Source organism: Mobula birostris, chromosome 20, assembly GCF_030028105.1.
Source record: "Mobula birostris isolate sMobBir1 chromosome 20, sMobBir1.hap1, whole genome shotgun sequence".
Taxonomy (NCBI): domain Eukaryota; kingdom Metazoa; phylum Chordata; class Chondrichthyes; order Myliobatiformes; family Myliobatidae; genus Mobula; species Mobula birostris.
Genome location: NC_092389.1, coordinates 38,375,071 through 38,394,691, shown reverse-complemented (window position 1 = coordinate 38,394,691; position 19,621 = coordinate 38,375,071). Strand labels below are relative to the sequence as shown.

The 19,621-nt window shown below is 42.4% G+C and overlaps 1 pseudogene; it reads right to left on the bottom strand.

Annotated features, from left to right (window-relative positions):
* Positions 1–19,621, bottom strand: part of LOC140185454 (F-box/LRR-repeat protein 6-like) — a 50,200-nt pseudogene that overhangs the window by 632 nt on the left and 29,947 nt on the right.

Sequence of the window (19,621 nt, the reverse complement as noted above, 5' to 3'; positions counted from 1 at the left end):
TATAGCGAAATAGCCATAGACCATAAAGAAAGCAAAAGCAATGTTAACATTCATTTGGAGAGGACTAGAATATAAAAAGCAAGGATGTAATGCTGAGGTCTATAAGGCATTGGTCAGACTGCACTTGGAGTATCGTGAGCAGTTTTAGGCCCCTTATCTAAGAAAGGGTGTGCTGGCATTGGAAAGGGTCCAGAGGAGGTTCATGAGAATGATCCTGGAAATGAAAAGGTTAATCCATCGGGAGTGTTTGATGGCTGTACTAGCTGAAGTTTAGAAGAATGAGGGGAGATCTCATTAAAAGTAGTACGTAAATGTCATTACATAGAAAGCACGGCAGTACCTCCACTTAGAAGTTTGAAAACATTTGGCATAGATGTGCAGTGGAGAGTATATCGACCGGCTGCATCACAGGCTGGTATGGAATGCCCTTGCGTGGAAAATCCTACAAAAAGTAGTGGATATGGCCCAGTCCATCACGGGTATGGCCCTCCCAACCACTGAGTGCATCTACACAGAGAACTGTTGCAGGAAAGCAGTACCCATCAAGGACTGCTGCCACCCAGGCCATGCTCTGTTCTCACTGGTGCCATCAGGAAGGTGGTACAGGAGCCTCAGGACACACACCACCAGGTTCAGAAACAGTTACTGTCCCTCAACCACCAGGCTCTTGAACCAGAGGAGATAACTTCACTCACCACAACACTGACCTGTTTCCATAACTTATGGAGTCACTTTCAAAGACTTTTCATCTCATGTTCTCGAAATTTATTATTTATATAATTATTTCCTTTTATTCTTTTGTATTTGCCTTTTAAACACTGTTTATCCATGCTGCTGGTGTGGTCTTTCATTGATTCTATTATGGTTATTGAAGTTGCCAAAAGGATAATGAATCTCAGGGTTGTATACGGTGATATATATGTACTTTGATCATAAATTTACTTTGAACTTTGATTAGACCACACTTGGGAGTATTGTGTTCAATTCTGGGTGCCTCAGTAGAGGAAGGATGCGGAAGCTTTAAAGAGGGTGCAGAGGAGATTCACCAGGACACTGCCTAGATTAGAGAGCATGTCACATGAGGCAAGGTCTAGTGAGCGAGGGCTTTTCACTTTGGAGCAAATGAGGATGAGAAGTGACCTGATAAAAGTGTACAAGATGATATCAGGCATAGATCGAGTGGACAGCCAGAGACACTTTCCCAGGAGGAAAGGGCTAATTTGAGGAGGCAAGATTTTCAGGTGATTGGAGAACAGTATTGAGGAATGTCAGGGGTAAGTTTCTTTTAAAAAACAGAGTGGTGGGTGCATGGAATACACTGCCAGGGGTGGTGGGGTGGTGGTAGAGGCAGATACATTTGGGAATTTAAGAGCCTCTATGATAGCCACATGAATAAAAGAAAAAAAAATTTCGGTGGCTCAGGCACATTGAGTGTGAGTGTCAGTGTTGGAGCGATACAGACGTCAGGAGAGAGAGAAAAAAGGAGTATAAAAGGAGCAGATTCGGGTAAGGCTGGGCTTTACTGGCAGCACAACGTGATAAGTGTTGGTATCAGAGGCCAAAACAAAACTCAGCTGCAAATAAAATCAAGGGTCAAGCAGAGATGCCAGTACGCCAGTGATAGGAAGGCTTTGGCTTAACAGTTTTCAGTGTACGCACGCAGGCGGAGGCACAGATCAGAAGAGATAGCCTTTTCTTTAGTATAGAGGAGTCAGGATGGAATGCTCCTCCTGTCAGATGTGGATATTCAGGACACCTGACAGTTTCCCTGACGACTACACCTACAGGAAGTGCACCCAACTTCAGTGTCCAACTGACTGGGCCAAAGAGCTGGAACTGGAGTTGGATGTTCTTGGGATCATTTGGGAGGCTGAAGATACTAAAGCTGACTCTTTTGAAGAGGTAGTCAGACCCAGAGTACAGGCTTCGGACAGTAGATGGGTAACCACCGTGAGGAGTAAGAGGATTAGGAAGTATGTGCAGAGCGTCCTGTGGCCATTGTCCTCAGCAACAAGTATACCTATTTGGATACTGCAAGGGGTTGGGTTGGGGGTGGAGAGACATCCACTGGGGCACAGCAGCAGCAGCCAGGCTGGTGGGTGTGTGGCCGGCTCTGAGGCTCAACAGGGAAGTGTAAAGTCAGGCAGTGCAGTAGTTATAGGGACCCAATAGTTGGGGGACAGAAAGGAGATTCTGTGGCTTCAAAAGAAACACCAAGATCGTGTGTTGCCTCCCGGTTGCTAGGGTCCAGGACATATCAGAGCATCTGCAGGATATTCTCAATGGGGAGGGTGAACAGCTAGAGGTCCTGTTGCATATTGGCACCAACTACATAGGCAGAAAGGGGGAAGAGGTCCTACACAGTGAGAGTATAGAATTAAGCTACACAGGCCGATTAAGGTGGTTAAGGCGGCTTATGGAACACTTGCTTTTATTAGTCAAGGCACTGAGTCCAAAAGTCAAGAGGTTATGTTGTAACTTCATAAAACTCTGGTTCGGCCACATGGAGTATTACGTACAATTCTGTTTGCCCCACTAGGAAAGATGTTGAGGGTGTAGAAGATGTTTACCAGGACTCTGCCTGGTTCAGAGGGCATGTGCTATCACGACAAGCTAGATAAGTGTAGTTTTCTCTGGAGCAGCAGAGGCTGTGGGGAGATCTGATAGAAGTTAATAAGATTATAAGAGACTTCGATAGAGTAGACAGAGAGCATCTGTTTCTCAGAATTGAAATGTTTAATACCAGAGGACGTGCCTTGAAGGTGAGGGGGTAGGTTCAAACTGGATGTGAGGGGTAAGATTTTTTACTCAGAGTCGTAGATGCTTGGAATGTGCTGCCTGGTATGGTGGTAGAGGCAAATACATTAGAGTCTCTTAAGAGATGCTTGGACAGGCACACGGATGTGAGGAAGGTGGAGGCATAGGACATGCTATATAGGTAGGAGGAATTAGTGTTTGGGTGTTTTTAATTTGCTTTTTAGCTGGTTCGGCAAAACATTGTGGGCTGAAGTGCCTGATCCTGTGTTGTACTCTTCTATGTTCTATGTTTAAAAATGGAGGGCTATATGGAAGAGAAGGGTTAGATTGATCTTCAAGAGCACATTAAAAAGTTGCACCACATCATGGGCTGAAGGGTCTGTACTGTGCTGTGGTGTTCTGTAGTCTCTGATATTAATTGGTCTTTTCACACTTCAGATCTACAATATAGCAAATATACCACACTGATGACTACCTGACAGCATCCAGGGTGACTTTTATCCCAGCCAGGTTGAGGGAGCATAGGATGACATTGCCCTCAGTCCCTGCCAGGATCTCCATGGTTAGCTCAAGTTCCTTCCCTTTGTAGAACTGACCACTGATATCCAGCACCTCCAAAGAGTGTCTCCACTTCAGAGCTATTTGCTGTGAGCCTTGCTTAGCCAGCTGTAGTGTGCTATAGTCTCGTCCCAGGAACAACAGCCAGAGGTCTAGTGGTAGAACAAGCAGAGAGAACCCAAGAGATTCTATAGATGCTGGAAATTATGCTCAGCAGGTCAAGCAGCATCTAAGGAGAGGAATAGTCAACATTTCAGGAAGGGTCCTGGCCCAAAACGTTGACTGTTGACTCTTTTCCATACGTGCTGCCTGACCTGCTGAGCTTCAAAAGAAATCACTTTGGCTCGTTAGCCTCAGATTGTCAGGGGCAGGCCATTCGGCCCCTCAAGTCTGTTCCACCATTCAGTAAGATCCAACTTTCCTTATGTTTGCTCTCCCCACATGTACTGGTTTTGGTTTATTATCGTCACATGTACTGAGGTACAGTGAAAGCTCGTCTTCTGTTCATGCAGATCATTTAATTACACGGTGCATTGAGGTAGAACAATGGAAAATAATAACAGAATGCAGAATAAAGTGTTGCATTCAGAGGAAGTGCAGTGCAGCTAGACAATAAGGTGCAAGACCATAACACAGTAGATTGTGAGGTCAAGTGTTCATCTTATCGTACTATGCAACCGTTTAATAGTCTTATTACTGCAGGGTAGAAGCTGTCTTGAGCCCACGGCTGCAAGAAACTGCAGAGAGTTGTGGATACAGTTCAGCACATCACAGAAACCGTGGACTCTGTCCGCACTTCTTGCTGACTCAGTAAAGCAGAAGGACACCACCCACTCCAGGCATTCTCTCTTCTCCCCTCTCCCAACAGGCTCAAGGACAGCTTCTATCCCACTGTTATCAGAGTCTTGAATGGACTCCCTTGTACAATAATATAGACAATTGACCTCACAATCTACCTCGTTGTGATCTGTTTACCTGCTTTTCTCTGTAGCTTTTCCATTACACATATGAAAAAACTCTAAGATAAAGAACACAATAATAAAAAAACCACAATAAAGATAAATACATAGCTAGCTTTGATATATAGATTACATGCATGCCCGTAAAATGATGCCAGACACAGGAGTGTCTGTACATAAGGTGACTGACAGGATATGATGGTGGTTGGGGGGTGTGGAGGGGTGGGTTAGTGGGTGGAGGTGTTGATCAGCCTTAGTACTTGGGGAAAGTAACTGTTTTTGAGCCTGGTGGTCCTGGTGTGGATGCTACGTAGATTCGTCCCTGATGGGAGTGGGACAAACAGTCCACGAGCAAGGTGGGTGGGAGCCTTCATGATGCTACTGACTCTTTCTATATACATGTCCTTGATGGTGCCAGTGATACGCTGGGCAGTTTTGACTACCAGTTGTAGAACCCTTCTGTCTGCAGCAGTGCAGTTTCCGTACCATGCAATGATGCATCTGGAGAATGATGTGAGTATAGATGTGCATACTGCAGCTCTCGTCAGCCTCCTCAGAAAATCAGTGAGCTTTCCTTTTCAATCTTTCTATTAATTTCAGCATCATAAACATTACAGAAAATAGATACAGAGCAATTGGGATTACACTATTGATAAATAGTTTATACAAGTATAAACTCAGTTGGCAATTGGGATTACACTATTGATAAATAGTTTATACGAGTATAAATTCAGTTGACACATAATTAATGAGCCTCCCAAAATCTCAAAAAGTACAAACAGGAAAATAGGAAAATATAAAGTGAAAATATAAAAATATCATGAAAAAAGAAAAAATATATGTGTACACCCCAAAACAAAAAAAACCTAAACCAACTAGAAGAAAACTAAACTAAATTAAAGAAAAAAAAGAAAAAGAATGGGCTACACACATCAAAGTTGCTGGTGAACGCAGCAGGCCAGGCAGCATCTCTAGGAAGAGGTACAGTCGACATTTCAGGCCGAGACCCTTCGTCAGGACCATACACTCGTCAGGTCTCGGCCTGAAACGTCGACTGTATCTCTTCCTAGAGATGCTGCCTGGCCTGCTGCATTCACCAGCAACTTTGATGTGTGTTGCTTGAATTTCCAGCATCTGCAGAATTCCTGTTGTTTGCGTTTTAAAAAGAATGGGCTATTATGATACCTCAGATAAGACCATTAGTGTCGTTAACTCTGCTCCTCTCTCCGTACATTGAAGTAACAAAACAGAATTGGAAAGGGTCAAATTACATCATATGAAAGTATTGAATAAATGGTCTCCAAATCTCTTCAAATTTAATAGAAGGGTCGTAAATGACGCTTCTAATGTTTTTTCTAAATTTAAACAAGACATAGTTTGAGAAAACTATTGAAATGTAGTAGGAGGCTTAATCTCTTTCCAATTCAATAATATGGATCTTCTAGCCATTAGTGTAACAAAAGCAACCATCCGACAAGCCGAGGAGATCAGATGACGTTGTTCTATCCCTGGTAAACCAAAGATTGCAGTAATAGGATGAGGTTGTAGATCAACATTCAAAACAGTTGAAATAATATCAAAGATGTCATCCCAATATTTCTTCACAAAGGGCATGACCAAAACATATGAGTTAATGAAGCTGTCTCAGAATGACATCTATCACATACAGGATCTATATGAGTAATAACGAGCTAATTTATCCTTGGACGTATGAGCCCTGAGCTTTCCTGATTGTGTGGAATGTGTTCTGGAACCATGACTCTTTATTCTGAACTGTTATTGTTTTACCTCAATGCACTCAGTGACAATTTGACATATTTGAGACCAAATAATTGTGTCTTACATTTTTATAAAAGTCTCTCATGACACACAAATCCTCAGAGACGAATCAAACAGAGGAGAGAGACAGTTCTCCCTACCTTGGCAGGGCAGAAGCTGTAGCGACGCCGGTGTGATCCGATAACAACCTCAGAGGTCCAAGCTCCGCAGCTTGGTCGACAGGTGCAGCAGCTTTACCAGAACCTCATCTGTGACCAGCGAGCATGAGGTGGCCAAGCACAGCTCCTCCAACTCAGAGAAGCCGACCTCAGGGGAAACGATCATTGTGGAAACCCTTGGGAACCAGGCCAGATTCAGCAGTCTTAGGACCTGCACTAAATGACACAATTGGTTAAAGACTGGCAGTAGCTGGTTTACTGCAAAGAGGCAAGTTAGCACAGACAGTAACTTCTATATATCAAAGGATTTGAGCACCTGAATCACCCTAGCATAGAAAACCACAAGCCAAGTGCTGCTAAATGGCAGTAACACAATGGGAGCCCTCCTGATCAGTACGGGAGCAAAAAGGCTTGCTTCGGTGCAAGGTGATGTGATGCATTTCTACAATATAGGACAACGCAGCACAGGCACAAACCCTTTAGCCATCATGGCTATGACAACCACAATACCAAATTAAAGTAAACATAATGAGCAATTGAGACTGCTAAACACGAGAAGAGCCCATGGTGTTACAGGAAAGATACTATATAACCATATAACAATTACAGCAGGGAAACAGGCCATCTCGGCCCTTCTAGTCCGTGCTGAACTCTTACTCTCACCTAGTCCTACCGACCTGCACTCAGCCCATAACTCTATGCTAGAATGGATAGAGCAGCAACTTTGATGTGTGTTGCTTGAATTTCCAGCACCTGCAGAATTCCTGTTGTCCACAGATAGTGGGAATAGTTCAGTGATGGGGTTATCCTCTTCGGATCAAGAGCCTGTTGGTTGAGGGCTAATAACTGTTCCTGAACTGGTGATATTTGACATTCTATGCTGGCGGGGTGGTGGGGTTGGCCAAGTGGTTAAGGCATTTGTCTAGTGATCTGAAGGTCGCTCGTTTGAGCCTTGGCTGAGGCAGAGTGTTGTATCCTTGAGCGAGGCACTTAACCACACACTGCTCTGCAATGACACTGGTGCCAAGCTGTATCGGCCCTAGTGCCCTTCCCTTGGACAACATCGGTGGCGTGGAGAGGGGAGACTTGCAGCATCGGCAATTGCCGGTCTTCCATACAACCTTGCCCAGGGCTGCGCCCTGGAAACCTTCCGAGGCACAAATCCATGGTCTCAGGAGACTAATGGATGCCTGTTAAAAAATACTGGGGGGGGGAGGGGGAAGATGTCTACCTTATATATACTGTATACCCCTTGTAATTTTTGTAACTTCCAACACATGCAAAATGCTGGAGGAACTGAAAGGATAAGGTAGCATCAACAGAGCTGAATAAATGATCAACGTTTCATCTGATGAGGGGTCTCAGCCCAAATGTTATAATTGTATTCCCCTCCATAGATGCTGCCTGACCTGCTGAGTTTCTCCAGCATATTCTTTGTATTGCTCAAGATTTCTAGCACTTGCAGAATCTTTTGTTGCTATAAACTTCAATAGGTCTCCCCTCAGCCTTTGTAGGTGGAATGTAAATCGACAGGCAAGGGTGTTCTTTATGAATGAGGGGTTATTGAAAGAGAGTTCAATAGACAGGCAGTAATTTTATTTTCATTTAGAAATAAAGCACCTTAACACAAGCCCACACCACCCAATTAGACTCCTGTGACTAATTAACCCACTAACCCATAAGTCTTCAGAATATGGGAGGAACCAGAGCACGCAGAGGAAACCCACAATGCTACAGAAACTCCATACAGACAGTGGTGGGAATTGAACCCGAGTCACTAGCATTGTAATTACATTACACTAACCGCTATGTTACAGTGCCATCACCCTCAACACCCCAAGTACCTGTAGTTTGGGGCAGCCAGTCTGTAGCATCTCAAGGCACAACGGGAAGAAGGGATTAGTCTGCTTGATCTCGGAGTTGATCTCCAGTACTCTGAGTTCAGTGCAGCAGCCAGCCTAGGAGACAGGAGCACACAGATTAGGTGAACGAAACTGTTAGCAAACTGGACCAAATACCAACCAGCATAAAGACATCAAATAAAACATGGTGATTGTCAGCTAATTGGAAGATTGGATCTCACCTATATCAAAACTCTTCTCCAGTAACTTTACAGAGATAGTCCATTGTGGGTAAAGTCCTCGCCACCATTGAGCACATCTACACAGAGCACTATCGTAGGAAAGCACCATCTATCATCAAGGACCCCCACCATCCAGGGCATGCTCTCTTCTTGCTGCTGCCATCAGGAAGGAGTTACAAGAACCTCAGGATCTTCACCACAAGTTCAGGAACAGTTATTACCCCTCAACCATCAATAAAGCTCTTGAACCAAAGGGGATAACTTCACTCACGCCAATAGTGAACTGTCCCTTCAACCTATGGACTCACTTTCAAGGCCTTTTCATCTCATGTTTTTGATATGTATTATTGTTTTCTTTGTATTTACTGTGAATGCCTGCAAGAAAATTAATCTCAGGGTTGTATATGATGTGTTGGTGTGTGGCCAAGTGGTTAAGGCGTTCGTCTAGTGATTTGAAGGTTGCGAGTTCGAGCCTTGGCTGAAGCAGCCTATGTGTCCTTGAGCAAGGCACTTAACCACACATTGCTCTGCGACGACACCGGTGCCAAGCTGTATGGGTCCTAATGCCCTTCCCTTGGACAACATCGGTGGCGTGGAGAGGGAAGACTTGCAGCATAGGCAACTGCTGGTCTTCCATACAACCTTGCCCAGGCCTGCGTCCTGGAAACCTTCCAAGGCACAAATTGATGGTCTCATGAGACTAACGGATGCCATAAATAAATATGATGATATATGTACTTTGATAATAAGTTTACTTTGAACTTTAAATCACCTGTAGTCTGATCATATAGATGAAATTCTCCTCTGAAAACATTTGAATAAGATTGTATGTATCAGAATCAGGTTTATTATCACTGACACGTTTCCTACACTGGGGGAGTCTAGGACTGAAGAGCACAACCTCAATTTAGAGGGACACCTACTTACTACAGAGATGAGGAATTTCTTTTGTCAGAGGGTAATGAGTCTGTGGAATTCATTGCCACAGATGGCCGTAGAGGCCTAATAATTGGGTACATTTAAAGCGGAAGTGAACTCCACCACGAGTGTCCCAAGCCGACCGCAAATGGAGGCGGGTTCACCGCAAATCCTATGATTAAACAGTCATTACGAATTTGGTACCGGTTTCGTAAGTTTTTTAACCTTAGAAAATTTAAACTTCTTAGTTTAATTTATCGAAACTATTTATTTAAACCTTCACTTAGTGATCCTACCTTTTCTCTTTGAAGGAAAAGGAATTTATTCCTTTATGGATTTGTTTCAAGAAAGCCAATTGATGTCCTTTGAGAAATTAGTAACTAAATACTCTCTTTCATACTCACACTTTTTGCAATATCTTCAGGTCAGACATTTTTTACAATATTTAAGTAATTTTCCATATATACAAGATTCTGACCTGTTAGCCACTATTTTAAAAATGAACCCTTTAGTGAAAGGTTTTATCGGGAAAATTTATAATTTACTATTACAACAGGATAATTATCCTCTATTTAAGATTAAGCAAGATTGGGAAAAAGAGCTTAACATGACCTTGATAACAGAGGATTGGTTGCGAATTTTGAAGTTGGTTAACTCTTCTTCGATTTGCGCCAGACATTCGTTAATTCAATTTAAAATTGTGCATCATTATTATTTGACAAAGGAGAGACTGTCCAAGATATTTCCTAATGTTAATAGTCAGTGTGATAGCTACATTGGCACATATGGTTTGGTCATAGAAACCATAGAAAAACTACAGCACAGAAACAGGCCTTTTGGCCCTTCTTGGCTGTGCCGAACCATTTTATGCCTAGTCCCACTTACCTGCACACGGACTATATCCCTCCATACGCCTCCCATCCATGTATCTGTCCAATCTATTCTTAAATGTTAAAAAATAACCCGCATTTATCACCTCGTCTGGCAGCTCATTCCACACTCCCACCACTCTCTGTGTGAAGAAGCCTCCCCTAATGTGCCCTTTAAACTTTTCCCCCTTCACCCTTAACCCATGTCCTCTGGTTTTTTTCTCCCCTTGCCTCAGTGGAAAAAGCCTGCTTGCATTCACTCTATCTATACCCATCATAATTTTATATACCTCTATCAAATCTCCCCTCATTCTTCTACACTCCAGGGAATAAAGTCCTAACCTATTCAACCTTTCTCTGTAACTGAGTTTCTCAAGTCCCGGCAACATCCTTGTAAACCTTCTCTGCACTCTTTCAACCTTATTTATATCCTTCCTGTAATTTGGTGACCAAAACTGAACACAATACTCCAGATTCGGCCTCACCAATGCCTTATACAACCTCATCATAACATTCCAGCTCTTATACTCAATACTTTGATTAATAAAGGCCAATGTACCAAAAGCTCTCTTTATGACCCTATCTAGCTGTGACGCCACTTTTAGGGAATTTTGTATCTGTATTCCCAGATCCTTCTGTTCTACTGCACTCCTCAGTGCCTTACCATTTACCCTGTATGTTCTACCTTGGTTTGTCCTTCCAAAGTGCAATACCTCACACTTGTCTGTATTAAACTCCATCTGCCATTTCACAGCCCATTTTTCCAGCTGGTCCAAATTCCTCTGCAAGCTTTGAAAACCTTCCTCACTGTCCACTACACCTCCAATCTTTGTATCATCAGCAAATTTTCTGATCCAATTTACCACATTATCATCCAGATCATTGATATAGATGACAAATCACAATGGACCCAGCACTGATCCCTGTGGCACACCACTAGTCACAGGCCTCCACTCAGAGAAGCAATTCTCTACTACCACTCTTTGGCTTCTTCCGTTCAGCCAATGTCTAATCCAATTTACCACCTCTCCATATATACCTAGCGACTGAATTTTCCTAACTAACCTCCCATGCGGGGCCTTGTCAAAGGCCTTTCTGTATTGAAACAGTTTTGGAAATCTATTTTATCTACAATTTCTAAAGCTTTAAAAATTAATTTACAACCTAATAAATTGACAGTTTTGTTTGGTATAATTCCTCAATATATTCATGGTATTTCTATATCAGACCAACATGTAGTTGCATTTGTTACATTATTGGCTAGAAGGGCTATTTTATTAAAACGGAAAGATGCTTCTGCTTCCACTTTGACACAATGGTTCTCTCAGGTGATGCTATGTCTTCATTTGGAAAAAATCAGAAGTCGAACTTTTAATCCTCGATTGGATTTTGAGAAAAGGTGGGGCTCTTTTGCCTGCTACTATCATTTGATTTGAGTTAATTAAGATGGTCCCCTTATGATTCTTGGGTATATAGATTTGATTGGCGGATTGATGTCTTTTTTTTAATAGAAGCTTTTATGGCGTATACCTCCGGGTTTGTGCTCCAAATGGGGATTTTGTCCTCATTTTTTTTTGTTAGCTGGGGTTTTTTTGTTTTAGTTAGTAGGGGTTCTTTTTTCCTTCTTTCTTTTTTCAAAAAAAGTAGCTTTAACGTTCTTTAAAATTATTATTATTGATATACTGTTTAGCTTGGTTAATAGTTTGACTCTTATACATATTGATATATTGACTTGATTATGTTAATGTATTTTTTGTTGTGAATTTTCAATAATAATTGATAAAAAGATTTAAAATAAAAAATAAAAACACTGACTGGCAATATCTGCAGTGCTGCTGGTGCCAATCTGAGTTCATCAGATGCATGAAAAGGGGGAGCTTGCTACATGGACAACAGCTTCTTCTCCATACTGAGCTGCCCTGGCAACATCCATGGTCGACCCTGACCAACAGAGGTCTCACTGCTAAAAGAGGAGTCTGACTGGAGAGGAAATTGAACAAAGAAAACACAAAAGTGCTGCAAATACTCAGCAGGTTAGGCAGCGTCTATGGACAGAAAACCAAGAGTTGATGTCTCACCAAGGTGAAACTGAAAATTAATTCTTCACTCTTCAAGGTGTACGATGACACACTGGACAGTGCTGCTGCCTCTCAGCTCCAATCAGCCATGACAAGATAGGCCAAAGCCAGCATGGTTTCCTGAAAGGAAAATTCTGCCTGACAAACCCACCGCAATTCTTTGAGGAAATTACAAACAGGGTAGACAAAGCAGATGCAGTAGATGTGGTGTACTTGGATTTACGGAAGGCCTTTGACAAGGTGCTGCACATTAGGCAACATAAGAGCCCATGGAATTACAGGGAAGTTACAAGCATGGGTGGAGCACTGGCTGATCGGCAGAAAACAGAGAGTAGGCATAAAGGGATCCTATTCTGGCTGGCTGCTGGTGACCAGTGGAGTTCCACAGGGGTCGGTGTTGGGACCACTGTTTTTTAATGGTGTATGTCAATGATTTGGATTGTGGGATTAATGGATTTGTGGCTAAATTTGCCCATGATACAAAGATAGGTGGAGGAAACAGAGAGACTTAGATAGTTTAGGGGAATGGGCAAAGAAGTGGCAAATGAAATGCAGCATTGGAAAGTGTATGGTCGTGCATTTTAATGGAAAAATAAACAGGCCAACTATTATTTAGATGGGGAGAGAATTCAAGATGCAGAGATGCAAAGGGACTTGGGAGTCCTTGTGCAGAATACCCTAAAGGTTAACCTCCAGGTTGAGTCGGTGGTGAAGAAGGCAAATGCAATGTTGGCATTCTTTTCCAGAGGTATAGAATATAAGAGCAGGGATGTGATGTTGAGGCTCCATAAGGCACTCGTGAGACCACACTTGGAGTATTGTGTGCAGTTTTGGGCTCCTTATTTTAGAAAGGGTATACTGACATTAGAGAGGGATCAGTGAAGATTCATGAGAATGATTCCAAGAATGAAAGGGTTACCATATGAGGAACGTCTGGCAGATCTTGGCCTCTATTCCTTGGAGTTCAGGAGAATGGAGGAGGGGGATCTCAAAGAAACATTCCAAATGTTAAAAGGCCTGGACAAATTAAATATGGCAAAGTTACTTCCCATGGTAGGGGAGTCTAGGACAAGAGGGCTTGACTTCAGGATTGAAGGACATCCATTTAGAACTGAGATGCAGAGAAATTACTTTAGTCAGAGGGTTTGTGGAATCTGTTGAATTTGTTGCCAAAAGAGGCCGTGGAGACCAAGTCACCGGGTGTATTTAAGGCAGAGATAGATAGGTTCTTGATTAGCCAGGGCATCAAAAGGTATGGGGAGAAGGCAGGGAAGTGGGGATAACTGGAACAATTGGATCAGCTCAAGACTGAATGGCAGAGCAGACTCGATGGGCCGAATGGCCTGCCTCTGCTCCTATATCTTATGGTGGCACGGCTCATTGGGTGGAAGGACCTGTTTCGCACTGTATCTCTCAATAAATAATGGGGAATTCATTCACAACTCAGCTGTAAAAAACTTACGAACACCTTACCACTGAGTGCTGGAGATTCAGACTTTCCAGCTTCTGGGAATGGGTGGCCAGCGCTTCAAAGACATCAGATGAGATATCGTTACAGTTGGTCAGTCGCAAGGAGGTTAAGTGAGGACAGGACTCAGCGACAACCTGGAGAGAGATGGTGACATTGTAAGAACAGTGGAATAACTTAGTCTCTACATCTTAAGTTGGACTCTACAACTCACGTTACCAGCACTGCTTATTTACTTACTTATTCATTTATTATTAGTATTTGCACTTTCTGTCTTCTGTCGTGCATTAGTTGTTTGTCCGCCTTTGTGTGTTGTTTGTCCGCCTTTGTGTATAATTTGTCATTGATACGATTGTATTTTCAAATTCAAAATGTTTAATGTCATTTCTAGTACACAATGTAAAGAAGAATGAAGTAATTGTTACTCTGGATCTGATGCAGAACAAAAATAACTCAATAGGATAAAAAACAATAAATATAAATACATAACACATCTGATATGAATAGATTGATTGTAGTCCTTATTCTACTGTGAATGCCTGCAAGAAAATGAATCTCAGTGTAGCACAAGTACATTGAAATTAAATTTACATTAAACTCAACACTCTGCTCCTAAGTCAAACAGAATTAGAGTGCATAAAACAGATTTACTGTATTGGAGTTCTCCATGGATGAGGGATTTCAGTGACAACATTAGACTGGAGAAGCTGGGCCTGTCTCCTTGGAACAAAAAGAATGGAAGGAATTTTAAATTGGTAACTTGGTGTATTACTGTCACATGTTCCAAGGTGAAGAAAGAAGAAAGGTAAGCAGACATCCCACCCTGCAAAAGCTCATTTCAGGCACGGAGCACCACCATTTCAGGGAGGTAGCACCCCGCCCCCCGCAACCCCATTTCCCCCCACCCCCAGTCGACCTCCAAGGGTGTATGTAATACTTTGTTTAGTCATTTTGTCTAATCTGTAAACCAAGTTGGGTATATGCAGAAAATGTGACATTAAAATATGTACTTATATGAAATTATCATGTTTATTCTATTACAACTTTAAGCAAGTCTACAGGGGGTTTGGCCTCATCATGTAGGACATCAATAGCGTAGCTCCTCAGCAGCTAGCCAGCTAGTTTAAATAACGTTAGCTATGCTAATGAACGAATGACACCTGTTAAACTCACCTCAACATGTCTTTTACATTTTAACCCACCATGGGCAATAGAAAAGTCACCGTTGCAAACAGTGCAGCGAGCAACACTGTCATTATTTCTGAGGTCGACTATAAAGCCCACCCACAGAGAAAACTGGTAGGTCTACTTAGCAGGGGTCCCCAACATTTTTTGCACCGCAGACCGGTTTAATATTGACAATATTCTTGCAGACTGGCCGACTGTGGAGGGCGGGGCTGTTAATCACGACCGGAATATAGGTAATAAGTCAACTACAAGTCACTTATAAGTGGCTAATACACTCAATTTCATTTCTAAAAGGGTTTATCTAACGAATTTAATATTAAACACACAGCGCATATTTTCCTCGCATGAATATAGTGAGAAGTCAATTATAAGTCAATAGCATCATAACATTTTAAGTAACGTTTGGATATTAAACACAGCGCATATATTCCTCGTATGAACATATAAAATCATTGTAACACACCAATATCGCTGAATCAGTGGGAGCCCTGGGCTTGTTTCCCTGCAACAAGATGGTGCCATGGAGGGGTGATGGGAGACAGTGATACTCAAAGGGGGTTCCTTATGTCCAGTCTATTCCACAATTTAGTTTTCGTTGCATTCATTGCAGAAAACTCCACTTCGCAGAGATATGTTGGAAATGGAAGCAACGTTTTCAGTGCTTCCGTGGCAATCTCAGGATATTCAGCCTTGACTCTGATCCAGAATGCCGGCAAAGATGTTATGTCAAACATACTTTTCAGCCACCGTCATTTGCAAACTCGAGGAGTTGATCTTCTTCCCACGCTGACATGGACGTTCACTCTCCCTCTCCCTCTCTTTCTCAAAAAAATCTATTTCCGGGATATTGTATATAATTTCCAGGCATCAGGGAGCAACTATCAATATGCGGGAGACTCCCAGAACTTCTGGGAGAGGTGGGATATCTGGGTAAGGTACAGTAAGAAGTGTGTCCTGCACACTGTTCATAGAGATCAATTCATTTAACAGTGTATTGAGGTACAAGAAGGGAAAACCCCAAATGTACAAAAAGCGTAAATCAAGTGGGCACCCAGAGACTTTTTCCTGGGGCAGAAATGGCTAATATCAGGGGCCATAATTTTAAGGTACAGGATGGATGTCAGAGGTAGGTTTCTTACACAGACAGTAACACACACAGAATGCTGGAGGAACTCAGCAGGCCAGGCAGCATCGAAGGAAGAGAGTGAACAGTCAACCTTTTGGCTGAGACCCTTCATATTCTCGGCCTGAAATGGCGACTGTTCACCCTTTTCCATAGAAGCTACCTGGCCCTGCTGAGTTCCTCCAGCATTAGGGTGTATTACTTTGGATTTCCAGCATCTGCAAATTTTCTGTTGTTTGCGGTTACACAGAGTGGTAGGTGCGTGGAACACACTGCTGGGGTGCTGGCAGAGGCAGGTACATTTAAGTGTACAAACATAAGACACAGATGAAGAATTAGGCCAATCGACCCATCAAATCTGCTCTGGCAGTCCATAATAGCTGATCTATTATCCCTCTCAATCTCATTCTGCTGCCTTTTTCCCATAACCTTTGACACCCTGACTAATCAAGAACCAATCAGCCTCTGCTTTAAATAATCCCAATGAACTGGCCTGCACCGCTTTCAGTGGCAACAAATTCCACAGATTCATCACCCTTCATCTCCATTCTAGAAGAATGTCCCTCTATTCTGAGGCTGTGTCCTCTGGTGGTAGACTTGCCCACTACAGCAAACATCCTCTCCACATTCGCTCCCTCTAGGCCTTTCAGCGTTCGATAGGTTTCAATGGGACCACCCGCCCCCCCCACCCCACCATTCCAGCAAGTACAACCCTGGAGCCATCAAATGTTCCTCATATGTTAACGCCTTCATTCTCGCACGCTTCTCCAATGCCAACCCATCTCTTATGAGGTAGAATGGAGTACTGTGTGGGAGGGAAGGATTAACTTGATCTCAGAGTAGGTTAAAAGGTTGGTACAACATTGTGGGCTGAAGGACCCGTACTGTGCTGCAATGTTCAATGTTCTAAGACAACAAAAGAATGCAAAATAATGTCCTAATAAAAGGACATCATATTAAACTGATGGGCAAAAGATGTTGGATGACATTAGATCTTTTGTTTTCAGTAACCAGTCTAACCACAACTGCTCAAGTGCACCCTCATGAATTTTCCACAACCAATATCAGGATCCTTCTATCTTGAATGACAACTACCACATATATACAGCAGTACAACACAGTACGGGCCCTTCGGCCCACAATGTTATACCAAACTTTAACCTACTCTGAGATTAATCTAACCCTTCCCTTCCTCAAACCTCTCCATCTTGCTATCATCCATGTGTCTATCTAAGAGTGTCTTAAATGTCAATAATGTATCTGCCTCTACCACCACCTCTAGTTCCAGAACCTAGCTCTGATATCCCTGCTATACTTCCCTCAAATCACTCTTCCTCACCCTAGGAAAAATTTTCTGGCTATCCACTCGATCTATGCCTCTAATCATCTTGTACACCTGTATAAAGTCACCTGTCATCCTATTTCTATGGAAAGACAAAAGTCCTTTCTCAGTCAATCTGTCTTCCTCTCTAATCCAGGCAGTATTCGGGTAAATCTCTTCTGCACCCTCTCTAAAGCTTCCACATCCTTCCTACGAGGAAGTGACTACAACTGAATACAAACTGTTACGTATACGTGGGTTTTGACTAAAGAAGAGACGGTTGGAGTCGCTTCGCACTTTTGTGCCTGGGTGTTTACTCGGTGAGTCAAAAAAAATCAATCTTATAAAAAAATCGAAAAAAGAATTCTACCAATATTTACAAAAGATATCTACCAGAATAGGTCCCCATTACTTCCAGTGTGAACTCCTGGCAGCTTGATCTCTTCCAGCTACTGACAGCAATCAGCTCTGTTATGTTTTTTAGACACGAGGACATGCCATCTTTGATTCAGCAGAAAATCCTACAAAAGGTAGTGGATTCAGCCCGGTACATCATGGGTCAAACCCACTAAGAACATCGACATGAAACGCTGCCATAGAAAAGCAGCATCAATCATCAAAGATCCTCACCACCCACGCCATGCTCTTTTCTCACTACTGTCATCAGGTAGAAGGTAGAAGTACCTCAGGACTCACAAGGGAATAACTACACTCAGTTACCTTTCTATAGCTTTGCTAAGTATGCCCGCAGAAAAAGAATCTCAGGATTGTATGTTCTCTGAAATAAATTTTACTTTCAACTTTGAATTAAAATATGATGCACCCACAATGTAGTTACAATCACACTACAAAATAAACAGAAGTAGCTACTTTAAATACAGTATACAAACAACATAAACATATTTTCACATCCCCGTTACCAAAGAGATGGAATATTCCACTGTGCATGGTGGGAAGGGCACCATAAAGCCAACCCTTTACAAGAATATACTTGGGGTGAAAGACACTGAGGTGCGCACTCTCAGCACCTTAACAACAGAAAGACAAAGTAATGTCTGTATGTTTATAAATGCTATGTTTTTTATTGCACCTCTACATGCATGTACATTTGACAATGAACAAAGTTAATTCTCATCTATATTTCAAGAATAACTTCATTTGTCTATCACATGTACATTGAAACCTACACTTAAAATACATCAGATGCAAGCATTGCATTTCACTGTGTTTCAATGTACATGTAACAAATAAAGCTCATCTATTATCTGAAATGTGTCTTATGCATCAATGGTCAAAGTAGTCCGAGCATGTGCTGGGGGCATCTTGCAAGTGTCACCACATCTCCAGCACCATCAGAGCATGCCCATAACTTACTAACCCTACCAATTTCAGATTCCCTCATTGCAATTTCACCATCCAGTACAGATGTACTGTGGAGGGCATTCTGACTCCCTGCAACACCATCTGATATTGGGGGCTACCGCACAAAATCAAAGTAAACTACAGAGAGTTGTAAAATTAGTCAGCTCCATCATGGGTCCTAGCCTGCATAGTATCCAAGACATCTTTAAGGAACGCTGCCTCAGAAAGGCAGTATCCATCATTAACGATTCCAGCCACCTAGGACATGCTCCCTTCTCATTGTTACCATCAGGAAGGAGGTACAGATGCCTGAACACACAATCAGGCAACAAATTCACCGCCCTCTGGCTCAAGAAATTTCTTTGCAGCACTGTTTTAAATGGACCCCTCTCTATCCTGAGGCTGTGCCCTCTTGTCCTAGAGTCCCCCACCATGGGAAACATCCTTTCCATATCTACTGTCTAGGCCAGGGGTCGGCAACCTTTTTGCCTCTGTGGGCCAGATCGCGTATTAATGAGCGGACAGTAGGCCAGATAAATGCCATAAGGAACTTGAAATATGGGAATTATCCATTTAAATACATCTAGTTATGTTTTGCCTCAAATTAATGAATAACGCATGCTAGAAAATCATTTGTGCTTAACCAAGGATGCCAATTAGTAATCAAAGAACTCAGTTTAGTTGCAATTTATTTCAATCAAGGCATCTTCTGAATCTATTAAAAGGACACAAAGAATCCTTAAACATAAAACGTATGAACATGATGCAGTCAATGGTGGTAAATTAAGTGTAATAAAAAAGAACATTTTAATGCAAACAGTGGATAAATCAATCTGAAACTTGATGCTGTTTGTTGCTTGAAACTTCTCAATACTGGGTGTCAGATTTGTTGATGCCAAGAGCGAAACATCATCCAGATGGGCATTAGTCAATCTTGTTCTCAAATGGTTCCTGGTGTGCTTCATTTTTGAAAATAATTGCTCACACAGATAAGTGCTGC